The sequence below is a fragment of the Manacus vitellinus genome, unplaced genomic scaffold (genome assembly GCF_001715985.3).
Source record: "Manacus vitellinus isolate BGI_N305 unplaced genomic scaffold, ASM171598v3 scaffold_43_pilon, whole genome shotgun sequence".
In the NCBI taxonomy this organism is placed as follows: Eukaryota; Metazoa; Chordata; class Aves; order Passeriformes; family Pipridae; genus Manacus; species Manacus vitellinus.
In genome coordinates this window covers 2,284,778-2,299,315 of record NW_021940560.1, presented here as the reverse complement: position 1 = coordinate 2,299,315, position 14,538 = coordinate 2,284,778, and the positions used below count along the sequence as shown (strand labels likewise).

The window sequence follows — 14,538 nt, the reverse complement described above, 5'->3', positions numbered from 1 at the left end:
TTCGAATAGTAGGGCATTTTATATAAATATAGACTCAGGAGTGATCCAATGTGAATTATATTAAACTCAGTGGGAAACCATCTATTAACCTTAGCAAGAATAGAATTAGAATTCCAGAAATTCTGATTCGGGAGTCCTGTGCCAGGGGATTGTTAAAACACCATCCTGATACTTCTATCAATGAACTGGACAATTAGTTGGATTAATTAGTAGCAGCATCACTTTGAAAGAACTACTTGGAGGGAATATTCCTCGCTGGTGAAGGAGGTGCTGGGAACCAGAGTGAAATTCCTCCTCTGTGGAAATTTATTTTCAATTTGCTCAACCTTTCCAGTTCCAGGCAGGAAAATTTCTCTTCCACGATCCCAGACCAGTAGGAAATGGATGCAAAGAGTCTGTGCTTGGTGCTGGGTCACTGAGAAGAGAGTTTAAAATAATCAAGATTTGCCAGTGATGGAGATTTTGTGCCAAGAAGCAACACAGTTTGGAGAAGTTTATGTTATTTTCTTTGGGGAGGATTGAAGTTTAAACAATGGCATAATGTCATGTCTCAAAGCAGACACTTTATTATGTGATGATAAAGTGTCACGAGGCAAAAATATAAACTGTTGGCGTGCTTGCTGCTTTAAATGTCCTCTTTCCTAATGAGTTTGGGGCTTTGGGATAAGGGATTCAGCTGGAAGTCCAGGTATCCTTTTCTTCTGGTGCTGGTTTCTATTTATTCAAGTGTTTGCAGAGTTGTTTACAGGAGTGGAAAAAGTTGTGATCCTGGGGTCAACACAGCTATGTTTGTGTAAGATAATCTGAAATATATTTATATGAAATAATCTGAAATATATTTGTATGAAATAATCTGAGTCAGGATATAGAACTGGGGTGTCTTGGATATCCTGGTCCAGTGGAACGTTCCCTACCCATGGAACTGGGACTGGATGGGCTTTAAGACCTCTCCAAACCCAACCCATCCTGGGATTCTATAATAAAGAAATTCACTTATTTAGTACTTTGTAGTAGTAAATTCTTTTTACTAACCCGTTCTTTTGTACCTCTGGCAACACTTGTGTGGGAAAAATGAGAGAAAAACCCAAACTGGTGTCATATAGACCTGAAATTCTTTGTTCATCATCTCAATTCTCAGCAGTTTCCCAGCTATCTCTGTATTAAATTTAAGGAGAAAAGTTGATTCCATTCCTGTTGTGAGGCACTGCTGGGAAAACAGGTGGGCAAAGGAGCCCAGGGAAACACAGCAAGGGGTTAAAATTTCTAAATTATTCATTCATTCTTAATTCTAAACCAAAATAAATCAGGATGTGTGATTGTTGAAGAGACCTTCAGTTTGCAGGCTTTAAATCTCGAGTATTAAGTTCATCAGGATATGAAGGATACAGAGAATATATTATTGTTTAAAGTGCAAAAAGCAGGCAGGGCCTTCCCATAGCATTAAGTATTAGATTTATATATATGTCACACACATAAGGAAACAAGTTAGTATGTTAGACTTATATATATATATCAGTATGTTAGACTTGTAATAATATATCACATAATTAAAAATTAAAAATGTGATAGTAATTAAGCCTTAGATCTAATTTTTGAATTAATTTCTCTGCAAAACCTGCCTGGTTTAATTGTATTGCTTTCAGCTTTTGTGTTTTCCACTTGGCACCTCGTGTTGTCAGGGGGTCATAATTCACTTTGGAAGTCGTGCTCATCTGGCCAACTTGTTGTCCCACAAAAGCCCAGGCAAAGGCCATATGTTCCTGCAAAGGTAGCCTGGGAAGGCAGGAGAGTCGCTTCTCTTTTCTTCTGCCATCTGTTCTGCTTTAACTTCATTTTCTCCAGACCCCGTGTCTAGCAAATATTGGGATAATAGATGGGAATTCTAATCAGTGAGGAGGCCAGAGCGTTGTTTCCAAGAGCTTTGTGGTGACTTCACTCAAGTATTCCAAACATTCCTCCTGCTCTTTGGCATTGGAACAGTTAAAGTTTAGAACTGGGATTCGAAAGTTTGAATATACAGGCAGATAAATATAAATTCTGTCTAAACAATGGATATCCCCAGGCCCTGCTACGAAAACAGGAGATGGGAAAAGCGTTTCCAGGACTCTGAAATAAAGGAGCAAATCCTTGGATTGCTCCAAGTGGCCTGAGCCAGACTCACCGCTGCGCTTTCCCCTCGGAGTTCCTCATTCCTGCCCACGTGCCACTCCTTCCCAGCCCAGCACAGGCATTCCTGCAGCCCCAGGGATTAGGGAAGTGATCTGGGTTAAGACTAATCCAGCAGAAATCGGCTCCCTTGGCTGATCCACTTGGGAGCAGAGGGAGCAGCCTTGGAGCAGGGGCCCAGTTGTGCCCTCTGACACGAGGAAGGGGCTCCACCTTGGGGATTTCCTCCTCACATTCCAGGGAAATGAAGGAGGGAGGACAAAAACCTGGTGTCCCCACAGTGTTCAAGCTTTGAGGAGCCAACAGAGCCCTGGTTTAAGCCAGGCCTAGATTGGTTGAGGTTCCAGCTCTGCTTTGGGGAAACCTGAAAATCTTGTGAACCCTGTAGTTGGTCCAAGCTTAATCATGCACGGATATTTCCCCCCACTCTTAATGCTGGTTCTAAGAATAAAATTAAACACAAGGCTCTGCTTAGGCCGAGCTCATGACTCACCATCACATGTTCAAGTCACAGAATTCCTCGGAGCTGTGTTTGTTTTGGGAGAAAATCTACAAGGCATTTCGGGAAAAGAAAGTCTACAAGTCTATAATCTACTTTCAGTGGGGGTTTTTATGTTAATTTTTTTTAATGTTAATTTTATTACATTTTTTTATGTTAATTTATGTACATATGTGTATGTGTGTGAGTGTATATAAAGAGAAGAAGTGTGGATATAAATCAGATATAAATAAGCAAAACCGGGCATCTTTTGTACCATTTCAGTTCCCTGAAGTTTTCTGGTGGCTCATCTCAGGAATATCTCCTTTAAGAGCCCTGTTATCCCTTCTCCAGCTGTGTGGGCTCTGTTCCTACAGCCTTAAATCCTGTACAAATGTAAAGCAGAGGAGGATAAGGCCAGACCTGGACCCTGCCTTGGACTGTAGGGAATTCTCCTGATCCTGTGTTCATGGTCAATGAAAAAAAGGGATCCTTCCATTGGGAACTTCAGGATGGTTTGCCTTTCTGCAGCCCTTTCAGTCCAGGATGTGTTTCCTTGCAGGAAGAAGAGGCTTTATCGCAACAAAACGGGCAAAGAAACACAAACACTTGAAGAAACAGCACTTCTCCAATTCTTCCCAAAAGTCCAGAGCCCCACCAGATCCTGGTGGATTCCAGCCACCAGTCTTCCTGCTTGCAGGTAGGTGAGTTCTCTCTTTGCCTCTCCTGCTGGTGGCCCAGAGAAGGTGAGGATTCCCCATCCCTGGAAGTGTCCAAGGCCAGGCTGGAGCACCCTGGGATAGTGGAAGGTGTGGCTGCCCCATGGCAGGGGGTGGGACTGGATTGGTTTTAATGTCCCTTCCCACCCACACCATCCTGGGATTTCTCTCCTTGTCACACATTTAGGTAATAAACACAGTGATTTCAAATTTTAACATGATTTTTTTCTATTTTCTTTGATGTGTCAGAAGTGTTCGATGGGCTTGTTTATCCCCTGGTATTGTAGTGCCACCACTAGAAATGAAAGATAATATATTTATTTTTAGGACTATGAAACACAGTGCAATGACTGAATATAATTTTGTGTGAGTTTGGCACTTAACAAAACAATTATTGAAAATAAAAATCAGACTTGGATGCTCCTAAACTGGTGTCCAAGCCTTTGCTGATATTTCCCAGCGTGGAGCCCTTGGCTGTGGTTTGGAATTACCTACTTTGGAGGGATGTTTTTATTGATGCCACGGGGTAAATGGGAAAAATAACCTGAGAACCAGCCAATAATCAAGTTGATTGGTTCAGAAGAAATGCATTTTAAACCCCCCTGAAGTGAAGAGGTTGCCATCCCCTCCTTACACTCATCTGTGACAGCTCACAGTTGAAAAGTTGACTTTGTTTCTCCCACAATTTTGTTTATTTTTCCTTTTTTTTTTCTTCAGTATGTTTCGTTTTAGATGCACCAAATAATACCAGAGTTGTAAGAATATTGTATCTGCAGAGATTAGAGGGGCACAGGATTTTTTTAATCTGTTGGCACAGCCTCGTTATGTAAATAGAAAGCTCGCAAAGGGAACCTCACAGCAAAAGGCTCTGGAAAAAACAGATGTTTCTTCCCCAAAAAATACAGTCTCTGTGAGATTCCTGCAGCTTTGGAGGACTCTGGGAAGTTTAATGTTATGGATGCGTGTTCAATCAAAAAATAAAAATATTATAGTCCTTAAGTCCGTTTTTATCTCATCAGTACAGACAATTAAATAAATAAATAACAGCTGTTATTTTACTGACACTGTTTAATTTTGATAAGGTAAGAAATCAGGTTATTTATGCAAATTAAATTTTATAGTGCTTTCCTGTAGATTTCTTGAGGCCTTTAGCAGAAGCTTCTTTCCCTGATGCTGCTCCAGTCCTTGCACTGTCCATGTGACCCAGTTTTTTTTTTTAAGCCCTGCTCTGACTAAGGTTTTATTCTTGGGCTGTTTCATCCATCTATTGGAATTGTTTCCAGTAAATTAGTTTTGCAGTGTTTGCTGTGATCAGCATTACATGCTCCAGGGGAACCCTTCATAAAAATGGCTCTTATCAATACCTTTCAATGTGTTGAAACTTTAATAAAGAATTTGAGATGCAGATTGTTTTATCCATAGGGAAATTATGATCTAAAATATCTTTTTATGCAAATTCTTTAATGGGGGATTATCCCACCTTTCTATTTGATTTCTTACCATAAAGATAAGCTACATTGTGAAGCCATGGATTCTTATTTATCAATAATTATATGTTTTGAAATAATTCAATAATATCTATGTGTTAGAATGGTCATGTTCTGAAATCTATTATTATATAATAACACCATGATATGATGATGGTCATATTTTGAAATAATTCAATAATACCTATATAATATATCATAATGGTCATGTTTTGAATGCTATTATTATATAATAGTGGTCACATTGTGAAATAATTCAGGAATATCTGTATGTTATATGATAATATCTCTGGACTGAATGTACATAGTATTCAGTATAAAGAGCAGGTAAACCCTGTGACTTGTGTGCTCACACCCTGTTCGTGTGGCCTATCTGAAATTTTTTATTCCTGTTTTTGTATCAATGAGTTTCCTGTGACAGGAGAAGGATTTAACAACAACCAAGAGCTTTATTGTGGTGACAAATGGCTTTTGAAGAGGCTCCAAATACGAAAATCACAACAAATTCATTACGTTGTCTGTAGGATTCGAAACCCAGGGATGCTGCAGCTGTTTTAATTGAAGATTTATTTTGTAAAAGCTGTGAAATCCCCAATAATTCTGAATTTGATGCCTGTGCTGAGTCCTCAGACTCTCAGATCTGAGGTTTTAACCCCTTAGTTCTTTGGATGTGCCTTTAACCCGATGAGTTCCAAATCCATGTCACCCCTAAAAGAGTCTAATTAATTGATTTAAAGGACTGTTGACTCATCTTGGTGTCAGAGACATTCAAAGACATCGATCATAACTCTTTAAAACCCAACTTTTTCATCCTTAGTGGGAGATTTTCAGTCTGGATTAGCACTACCTGAGGTGGCTGAAGACATGACCTTTTACTTTGCCTACTAAGGATCCATACACTCATTTTTATAGGAATTTTCTCACTCTTCTGGCCAGTGAAACACCATCAAGTAATAAAAGGCATCTTTGTTTCTGCTCAGTTCCAATCAAAGCCGTCCTACCCTTGAAAATCAAATATTCTTATGGTTTATATCAAGTAGTTGCACTGGGACTTACAGAGTGACCAAGAAAAGTGAAATAAAGACATTTGGCTCATTTTTTTTTAATTGAAACACTCTGATTATCTCCCCAGATGTAACACAGGGAGCAGGAATTCCTCAGATGAGGGGTGGAGGAAACCCAGGAGCCACCTCGATGGACATAGGCCACTGTCGAGAGCACAACAGGAGACTGTCTAAAGCCAAGCTCAAAGTGCACCAAGAGTTTTAAGGAGCCTAAAGATCCCCAAGATAACCCCAAGCAAGACCATGAGAAGCAATGTAGGTGAGTCTTCCAAAGTAAATCTCTGCATTTATCCAGCTGAGAAACTTCTGGGGTTTGGTTTTGGTGGTTTTACGCCGCAGCAGCAAAGTTCCAAGGCAAAATATTTGGGCCAATATTAACAAAAATTAAGGAGAAGAACAGGCATCTTCAACATTTGATGGTGCTCAAGTAGAGAAAGGAACAATTTAGCAATTTATACCTTTGTAGAGGATGGACAGTGCACCCATAGGTGGAGTTTTGATAAGAGAACAAAGAAAAAAGATTTAAATGATTGTATGGAACCAGCATCTGAAGAACAGCATTTGAAAGGTGAGAAAATTCCCAATTTTGTGTCACGTGGACTATTAGTCATATTTGGGAGCAATGTATTTTGCCATGATTGAACAACAGAGCTCCAGTTATCCATGCTGGAAAATATGCAGCACCACTCCTGACCTGGATTGTGTTGTAGCAGCAAAGTGGAGCTGCCTTGCCCTGGGATCCAGCCAGAATTCCATGATATCAAATGAAATGCTCTTTTTCTTATAGATTTTCATCCTCAAAATACAAGGTTAGGGCCACGTCAACAACCAGCAGATGGGGAGAAAGAAGGGCCCGGGAAGCTCAAAGAACACGGGAAGCAGAGCTATAAATACCAGGCTAATTCCATAGCTTGGAGATTTCTCCAAAGCTTTTTTAAATCCCTCCAGAAAAGACTGAAGAGATCCCTGATCTGAAGTGCCCCAGTTGAGGGAATGTGTGTGGGTTTAGTTTTTAAATAAAATTATGGCCATCTACAACGGGCTGTTGGGGCAGCTCAGTGAGTCGGTGCAGGGTCTGTGCTGTGTTTGCTGCCTCAAAATAAGGTTTTTAAAACACATTGGTACGTTTTCATTCTTATCTTAATCATTTCTTCTTCAGAGAAAAATCCCTAATTTTACCTGCCTGATCACCTTGGAACCAATAAGTACAATATTCCCACAGAATACTGGATGTTCACAACTCATTTTGATTTTTTTTTTTAGAGAGCTGTCCCTTCCAGCCAACACAGATCAGTCTTCTTTGGGGGAAGTTTATGAAAATAGGAAAGATATTTTGATTTTTTTTTCTTTTTTTTAACTTTACATTTAGAAATGTTACCAGTGGAACCTGAAATTGAGGCTGCATTTTGAAATATTTACTAAATATTTTTAATACTGAATATTTTTAACTCTTGAAAGCAAGTATTGGATTTGATGGCATTCCAAGGAAGGTTTTATTTTCATGTTTTAATTGAATTTGGTGAATCTGTGATGTTGACAGGTCCTAAGACATCTGTCAGTAGAAAACCTGGATTATGAGATAAGGGAATTGTTGAGTGTATAAGCAAAGGGATTCTTTATCATTATTTATTTATTATTTGAAATAATATTTTAAAATATTTATTATCAAAATACTATTTAAATATTTATTATCAAAATACTATTTAAAAATGTTTCTCTATTATTAAAATTTAAAACAAACCAATTTTATTAAAACTGGTGTTAGCCAGAAGAAGCCAAAGGGGAGAAAAGCAGGACTGATAAAAGAACAGCTGAAAGGATTGGGTTTGTTTATTTTATTTATTGTAGGAGAAAAAGGAACACTGTAGGATGGGCAGAAAAAAAGAGATAAGAGGTTTTTATCAAAGCAACAGTGGGGGTTGCTCTGTAGATTTAAAAAAAATATTAAAAAACAAGTTAATTTTGCACAAAGGGTAATTTGGCATAGATGAGGGGAAAAAAACAGACCGAATTTGTTTTTGGTTTACCTCGTATCTGACTGGAAATGTAGATGAAAAACCGGGATATTTTTCTTAGGGAACTTTTAAAAATGCATAAAAAGGGAGATTTCAGACAATTTCTGTAGTTTTGACCTTCCCCAGTGGCCATTTTGCTCTCCTGAGATCCCTCTTCGCACCCTCAGTTTCTCTGATTCTGTCAACCTAAATTTTGGGATTAACTTTCCCTTGTTTTCCCTGCGAACTTTTCCTGTTCCTGACAATACCCTTCAGTTGGAAATGAGTAAAATCAGTAAGAGCAGTAAAAATGAGTATACTGCAGTAAAAATGAACCAAAGGACCTTTTTTAATCTTAAATAAAATGCTTTGAGAAAGGCTCCGATTTGAAATGGGAGTGAAATCCAGGTCGAGCAACATTTCTGGAAGTTTACCACAGGTTTCCTTGAATTCAGGTGAAGTATAACATAAAAAAATTAATACCTGCAGAACAAAATGAGGCCTGTTTTCCCTGTGTGTGTCTGGAATTCTGATTTCCCAGATTTTCCTGCCAGGATTTTATGGCATTTATGGCACCGATGGCTTTGTTTATGGTTGGTGGTTTTTTTGTGACAGGGTATATCTTTGTTACTGGGTTCATTTCTTTTGATCAAGTGTTAAATACATTGTGATGAAGAGGTGACTAAGTGGTTCTTTACCCACATTTTTCCTCAATAACTCACTTCTTTTTGGAGCAGGGACCAGAAAATTCTCACTATCTGTGTCAGGCCTGAATTTCCAGAGCCATTTTTGGGGCCTACTCAGAGAATAAAGGACCAGTGGAGCTGTAATCAGGATCTGGCACAATCCAGCTCTTAGATTGGGATGAAAAAGTGCATTTTCAAGGTTCTTATCTTCTTTGGAGCTTTGTTCTTGAACTCTTGGATGTGCTGAACCCTTGAAGGCCCACATGGTTTTAATTTCTGGGTGCCTGTGGGCCTTACTCTCATTTTTCTCTTCCCTGCTTTGATGAGCTGGTGGAATTCTCTTGTGCTTGTTGAGCTTGAATATGATTCACCCTTTTGTTTCCTTCCTTCTGAAGAGAATCAAGCCTTTTTTTGTCTGGTTTAGTGCATTTTCAACCTATTTCACATGCACTAAAACCGGGTTCACAGCGGGTCAGGTGAGCTAAGCCGGGGACACAGAGCTGAGGGTCCTCCCCGGGTCCCGCCTTGCTCTGCTTTAAACATAAATACATCGTGTTTGGGGGGCAAAAAACACCCAAGGAATGTTTGCCCCTGAATAGAGAATAAAATATTCTATCATAAAATCAACTGTTTCATTTTCCAGGAGCCAGACTGGAGCCTTCCCCCTTTATGGGACAATGAAATCCGTCCTTATCGAGGTGTCGGCGTGAGCGCATCTGATAATTGTCATGGAAAAATTCATCCCCAAAATACACAGACAGGAACATTTGGGCATTTTGCTCTTTTTTTTTTTTTTTTTTTTTAAGGCTAAAAACACCTTGGCTTGCTTAAAACTAAATCTCAGAGTGAAGGGGATGGGGCAGCCAGGCACTTGTGAAGCACAAAAATCTGATTTGAAACTAGTGGGGTGTGTACAGTCAAGAATTTTGATTATCTGTGTTGCCAGAATACAGATTAAACTCTAGTAAAGCTGATTTTTTTTTTAAAAAGAGAACTTAACATTAGCATTTTCTAAATATTATATTTTTTTTTCCCCTGTGTTCGTGATGTTTTAGGAAATTAAATATATACAAAATACAAAGTGGAAGCAGAAATTTTAAAGGAGAAATTTTAAAGGAGAAATAATAATCTAAGAAACTCGAAGTATTTATAAATGTGAATAAAAATTAATATTAATTAATAAATAAATTATATTTAATAATAAATACTAATTAATATCTTAACATCATAAGTGGAATATATTGCTCGCTGTTACTTCTCTTTTAACTGTTTCAACTGATTCTTTTTCAGCTTGGAAAGAACAAGATGAACAGACCCACCTTCAATCTGATGCTTGATGAGGAAAAAGGTCAGGCTTTTCCGAGTTTTATTTCAATCCTGTGCCCCGCTGGCAATTAGTGCATTGAAAAATACTTTATATGGGCATTCCTTGTTTCACAGCTCTTAAATAACAAAGCAAACGTGATGTTTTAGTGGCAGAATATTTTGAAATAAATGGTATATTCATGAACCAGCTGACTCAGAGCAGGGGAAGGAGGAGAAGAAGCTGGAGAAGGAAAGGTCATGTATACAAATCTTCATAAATCCATTTAAAAATGATTACACTTATAACTAATAGAGCTGGTGTAACAAGGAAGGACTATTTGGCATTTAAAAGGATTAAAACACACCTTTTTTTTTTTAGTGTCTTTCAATCTCTGAGTCCTCTTTTAGAAAGTAGAGAACTACCTCTCAAATAAAACAAAATAGTGGGGGCAAATTCTCCAAATACGTTCAATTAGTAAGTAATTACCCATCATATTACACAGATTTGTAGCACCCCAGGGTTCAGAGGCAGCAAAAACTCAACTATTATTCCATTAATGCCAGCTGAAGCTGTAGGTTTTGCACTGAGGTGTCTGAAGAGCTGTTTTTTATTGATACCATATTTTTTTTAATACCTTAAGTGGATTTTCATTAGGGAAATTGCTGAGCAGAGCTACGTAATTCAGTAAACAGTGTAAAAAAATAGCACTTGGGGAGGGAAAAAAAATTCCCTGTGTCTAAAAATAGCCCGGTCATGTGATTGTTACTTTGGCACAAAAGCATAATTTATGGGTTTAATTTGCAGTCCTGCCACAGTTCTGACGTTCCCCTGCACAGAAACTGGGGCTGAATTATTCCAATTATTCCACTCCTGCTCTGCCCTGACCGTCAGGTGTCTCACACAGAGGAGGGTTATTTGGTTTATTGTGATCTCTGCTTTGAAGATGTGGGAGGATGGGTTTCATTTTTCCCCTTTCTTGCTTGATTGTTGAGCTCACAGTGCCCAGTTAATGGAGATCTGGGGTTATTCCCATAACTCTGCCCCGGAGCCTTTTGCCAGGATTTCCAGGAATCCAGTTTTATTCCTGGCTTTTAGTTGCTCATCTAAAATCTGGTTGAATTTTCAGGTTGAGATTGCGAAAGTTACATTTAAAATGCTGTTTTCTTTTAAACTAAAATCTTTATTTTCCCAAATTTCCATTTCCCCAGTAACCTCTAAGTCAATAATGGCCAGCAAAACCGAACAATTACAAATACTTTTACCTCTTTATTTCCTGCATCTGTTTATTAGATACTTTAGGAACACTCTGTATCAAGCATCCCTGAAATTCATATTATCTTCATTACAAAAGCATTCTAGGGCTGTGTTTAATAATATCAGATTCCAGGTTGCTGAGGAGGGACACCAAGTTCCTCTTTCTTTCTACAATTTCCCCTGAAATAAAGTTGATTTAATAACATTTCTTCACTTCTTATTGACTTCTAGCTCAGTAATATTCTATATAATAATATTCCCTAAGAAAGGTGTTGCTAATGGTGACATCACTCTCAGTTTATTTCTCTTACATACCAAATATTAGTCTTAATTTTTAATAAATCTGGGGCCTGTCACTGTGTTGACACAAAGTAGGTCTGTCTCGTGTTTTTTGACCTATTTCCCTTTGTAAAGAATAAAATTAATGTGGTGGAAGGGCTGGAAAAGCATCCTAACTCCTGTGTATTCTTCCATTTAATAAATTCTCACTGAAGAGCCAGGGCTGAGGGTTAAAAAGAAAATCCTTTTGTTTCCCTACCTTTTTTTTTTATTATTATTGATGTGGGGCTTTTTCTTCTTTTTGTGAAAACCCTTTCAGAGATGCCCTGTGTGTTTTGTGCACGTGGAAGGTCTTGAAAGGGTGGATTTAATCCATTCTTTCATTGCCCAGTGACAACCACAGTTCCTCCCAACTCTGGGAATTACACAGAAAAGTGTGTTAAAAGTCACGTTTAGAGAAAGTTTTGGGTGAAAAGTCATAGTTAGAGAAAGTTTCGGGGTTTGGTGCTAAACATACAGGAAATAAAGTGCTAAAAAAATCCCACTCCTTCCCAGTTCCATTGGACAGCTGTCATGGCACAGTTAAATCTCCTAAATTAAGGATACTTTGCAGCTCAGTGAACTCTGATTTTTTCCTGGACATCTATAGGAAGGATATCAGATGTATTTCTGATTAATTAACAGCAGAATTAATCAGGAATACGATGGTCCACAATGCTCCAAGAGAAGGGATTTATATTATATATAAATCTAATATAATGTATCAGCTGGATTCCATGGATATAAATCAGTGTTTCTCCATGAAAATCTTTTCCTTATTGTTTTAATGGTGTAGATTCCTGACTGGTAGGTCTGAAGGAGCTGCTTTGCCATCTAATCTTGGATGTTTGGGAATTTAAATGCCAGAGGGTTCTGTCCATCCTGGTCCAGGTGAGCCAGGCTGGGAGCTGGGGCGTGTCCACTGGGATACTGGGAAAACTCCTGGGCTGTGGATGTAGAGACAGGCACAGTGGCCTGGAATCTTGATGGGGTTTTGCCATTTATGAATGAATTATCCAAACAGCTCCCATGGGATCATCCAGGTTGGAAAAGACCTCCCAGATCATCGAGTCCAACCTGTGACCAAACACCACTGGGTCAACTCACCCAGAGCACTGAGCCACATCCAGAGTGTCTTGAGCAATTCCAGGGAATCATTTCACAGAGTGGGGGCTTCCAATCCTAAAAAAATCCCCCAGCATCCAAAGTGGTATCAATTAGGAAAACATAAGCCTGGTTATAAAAGTCCTTTATTCAGTTGGAAATAACTCGGTGTTGGAGGGAGTCGGACTGGTATGAACTGGTCTGGCACTGGACTGATTTCAAATGTATTATTTCAATGCAGTAATTCAGTGCTGGCAATGTATTCTTAATAATCAGGATTTAGGAGTAAGGTAAAGATGTGTTTTCACCCCAAAAGCTGGATTCTATCATGTGAAAATCACATGTAAATCACATGTACGGCCGTGTCGTGGTCCTGGAGACCAACACAATGAGAGCAGATTGAAGGAAGGAAGGTTTCCTTTACACTTTTTGTTTGTTGAATCATCTCCTAAAAATAGGCCTTCATCAAATATTCACCACTGGTCTAATTAGTCAGGAGAAAGCTGCTTTTCAGAGTGGGAAAGCATTCCCAAAAAGTGATGCAACGTTTGTATGGGATGAGATGATACAGGAGAATCCCAGCTGGTTGCTTGGATAAACTTAAACAGATTAATAATGTGCAAGCCATGACCAAACAAAAACTCCTTTTTAACTCTGAGGGGAGGGACAATGATGCTTTTTAAGCAGCTAACTTGTCTCATTAGTTCTAAAACCACAATAATTTGATTTTTGAGGGCATTTCCCATTCCGAATGTATTCTGTAGGTTTTTCTGTGCTACAAAGGGAAGCCTCAAAAATTAGGGTGTGATTTGTGTCTCCAAGCAGTGTTTGGTGTGTGTTCCAAGGGTTTGCAGAGCTTTATTACCAAAATGTGGGTCATTCCATAGGGATTTGTGCATCCTTTGTGATCTGTGGAATTGTTGGGCACCGTTAAAAGTTCATGGAGAAAAAAAAGTAACAGAGCATCAAAAGTGATTGGAGGACAAGGGGGAATGGATTTAAACTGAAAAAGGAGAGATTTAGATTATATTTTAGTATTCTTTACTCAAAAGGTTGGACAGGGCTTGGGGCAACATGGGATAGTGGAAGGTGTCCCTGCCCGTGGCAGGGGTGGAATGGGATGAGCTTTAAGGTCCCTTCCAGCCCAAACCATCCTGGGATTCCATGGTGATTCCATATTTTTGCAATATCAGACTGTCAAAATTCGTCTCAATAAGTCCATTTATTAATAAAATAAATATCAGTCATGTCATATGGGGATAGATCAGAATCCAGACAATTAGTATCTACTTTAATTTTTATATTTTAACACCAAGTTTTCTCTTTCCCTGCTTGACTGAAGGAGTTGTTAAAGCAAACACGAACGGCTGAGCGTGCAGAGAGGCCCTAAAATGCAGCATTTCAAAAAAAAAAAAGAAAAAAAAAAGTGAGAGAGCCACATTAAAAATTGAAAACATACCTTTCAGCATATGAAAATTAGGGGAGAAATTTTCCGTGGGGGGAAGGGGTCCAGGGGGAGGAATTCAGTGTAGTTTTGCATAGTTCTCCAGTGAAATATTTCGAAGGATATTGTAATGGAACCGGATTGCAAAACAAATCTAAAAGGCATGTCCTGGCTCACGGGGAGAAGGAGTAATTGGGTTAGATGTGGAAAGTTGTGTTTGCTCGTGGTGAGATAACATGAGTTGTCTGGAGCTGTGAGGAGGTTGTGGAGGAGAGGGATTTATTGCCTGGGCTGATGGGAGTCAGGCCTTTGGGTGGGATCCAGTGTCCAGAATACCTTGGATTTGCTCCAGCTCCTTTCTGGCCCAATCCAAGGTGTGGAACACTTCAGATGGAGTGTTCGGATGGGGAAGGGGCAACCAATGCATCAAGAAATGGGATTTTTCTGCAGTCATGGAATTCACAGGATCACAGAATCCCAGGATCACTGAGGTTGGAAAAGCCCTCCAAGATCAGAGT

The 14,538-nt window shown here is 39.0% G+C and overlaps 1 protein-coding gene across 1 annotated transcript in view; it reads left to right on the top strand.

The window, feature by feature from the left end:
- MBD5 (methyl-CpG binding domain protein 5) overlaps positions 1–14,538 on the top strand; it is a 64,565-nt gene that overhangs the window by 14,369 nt on the left and 35,658 nt on the right. The window contains exons 2-4 of the mRNA XM_029962192.1: positions 3,207–3,344; positions 5,983–6,173; positions 9,885–9,942. The gene's annotated coding sequence lies outside the window, so the exon portion shown is untranslated. The remainder of the gene's footprint in view (positions 1–3,206; positions 3,345–5,982; positions 6,174–9,884; positions 9,943–14,538) is intronic.